The 2,188-nt window shown below is 42.8% G+C and overlaps 1 non-coding gene across 1 annotated transcript; it reads right to left on the bottom strand.

Annotated features, from left to right (window-relative positions):
- Nucleotides 1-1,582: 1,582 nt before the first annotated feature.
- LOC118488708 lies at nucleotides 1,583-1,688 on the bottom strand. The gene has a single exon (XR_004885252.1). It is a non-coding gene; the product is annotated as a small nucleolar RNA R71 (small nucleolar RNA).
- Nucleotides 1,689-2,188: the final 500 nt, after the last annotated feature.

The following is a 2,188-nucleotide window of genomic DNA, read 5'->3' as shown; positions in this document are numbered from 1 at the left end:
TCTCATTTTGCAAATTAGTTAATTAATCTTAGTTTTTAAAACCAAACAAATCAAACCAACTCGTGAATTTTATTTTCTCTTGCAATTAGTTTAATTTAGTTAACTTAGATAAACAATTGAAATAGCACATATTCCACAAACTCCCTGTGTTCGATACCCACTTACCGCTATCTACATAGTTGTTATTGGGATTAAATTTGCGTGTACCACGACAAGCACGTCAAATTTTGGCGCCGTTGCCGGGGAGTAGTGCGCAACGTGTGTTATTTTTGTTCTTGTTTTGAGTTTGTTATTTTTCTGGTTTACGCGAGGTGTGTTTAGTGTGCAGGTATTTACAGGTGCATGCGTACTAGGAGCTCTCACAAGCTATCACCATTGGCGTTTGATCCGGAAATTGAGCGAACTTTGCGAGCAAACAGAATTTTGCTAAGAGAAAATACAATCAGTAGTTCACCAACAACACCAATTACACCAATTACACCACTTCGATACATGGATCCACCACCACCACCACCACCCACTATGGGTGAATCCACCTCATCATTTATACCAACATCCACTCAACCCTCACCTAATACCACCATTCCACCAAATACTACCGAACCCACCATACTTCAAAATGTTACACCAACCAACACCACACAGCCCATTACTACCCAAGAAGAACCAACCGTCACATTTAACCCTTCCACTACTATACCACCATTATCCCATTTTTTCCCGGGTGCGGGTCCGTCATATTCGAGCCATACTATGGCACCAATTTCGTCTATTGTCCATGCTACACCGTATCGACCACCAAATCAATCAGGTTTCCAATACTCGACTATTCCATTTGGGCAATCATCGGGAATTCAAGGAGATGGGTATGATGAAGGTTATGAGGAGTTTGAAGGTTTTGATGAAGATGGGTACGGTTATGGGGGTGATGGAGAGCAAGGGGAGTACGGTTATATGCAAGGCCAAGTACAAGTGATTCCAAATGTTGGTGGGGTACAACAACAACAACTCATACCTCAACATATTAGGCCAAGGCCACAAGGGCCACAATTGCAACGTCCGGTTCCTTTACAACAAGTTCGACCACAACAGGTGCAACCGCAAATTCAAAGGCCAATTCAACAACCAATGGTACCACAAGGGCCCATGCAAAGACCAATGGGTCAAGTTCGTCCACGAGGTCGATTTGGTGTGCCAAGGAGGCATCTTAGGGAAAATGCGAGGGGTATTGAAGCGCATTTTAGACCGGTGATCACTCACAATCCTTCACCGGTGGTTATTCCTCATAACAATCAAGGAAGAACTTTTGAAGTAAGAACCAATTCTTTACAAAGTTTGCCGAAATACAAGGGGCTAGCAACGGAGGAGCCTTATTTCCATTTGGAGGCGTATGACTCAATTTGCAATACTCTTGGGAGTCAAGGATTTTCGGCCGATGATATCAAGTTGGTATTATTTCAATTTTCTTTGGAGGACAAGGCAAAGAAGTGGTTCTACACTTTGCCTTCGGCATCTATTTATACTTGGGCGGAGATGCAACAAACATTCTTAGACGAATTTTATACCGCCCAAAAGACCAATGATGCGAGAAAAGGGTTGAGGAGCTTTCAACAACAACAAGGCGAAATGTTCCATGAAGCTTTCGAGCGTTTGAACATGATGATTAAAAATTGTCCACACCATGGGATTGAGCTTTGGGAGTTAATGAATGCCTTTCATGAAGGGTTGTGTGCCGAAGATGCACGAGATTTGATGTCCATTACAAATGGGACATTTGGCACAAACTATGAGCATGAGGATTGGGAATTTTTGGAACAAATGGCGATCACCTCAAAGAGAAAGGCTCAAGCTTCAAGGAGAGCACGACCGGCCGTTACCCGAACACAAGTGCATGCGGTTGATGATGGTAACATACAAACTTCTAATAAAATTTATGATGTTTGTGCATTGTGTAATGAAATAGGTCATGCGGCGGAAAATTGCCAAGGAGTGGTGGAAGGGCAATTTGAAGAAGTTCATGCTGTTCAAGGTCAAGGAGGGGGTGGTAGAAATTTCAATATGAATTCTAACACTTATCACCCCGGGTTGAGAAACCACCCGAATTTTCGTTATGGGAACCCTTCGAATCAATCAAACCCGAACTTTCAAGGTAGCCAAGGGAATTATGGTTCGCGCCAACCTTACAATA

Source organism: Helianthus annuus, chromosome 16 (assembly GCF_002127325.2).
Source record: "Helianthus annuus cultivar XRQ/B chromosome 16, HanXRQr2.0-SUNRISE, whole genome shotgun sequence".
Lineage (NCBI taxonomy): Eukaryota > Viridiplantae > Streptophyta > Magnoliopsida > Asterales > Asteraceae > Helianthus > Helianthus annuus.
The sequence above is the reverse complement of the archived record's forward strand: the minus strand, read 5'-3'. Positions and strand labels throughout refer to the sequence as shown.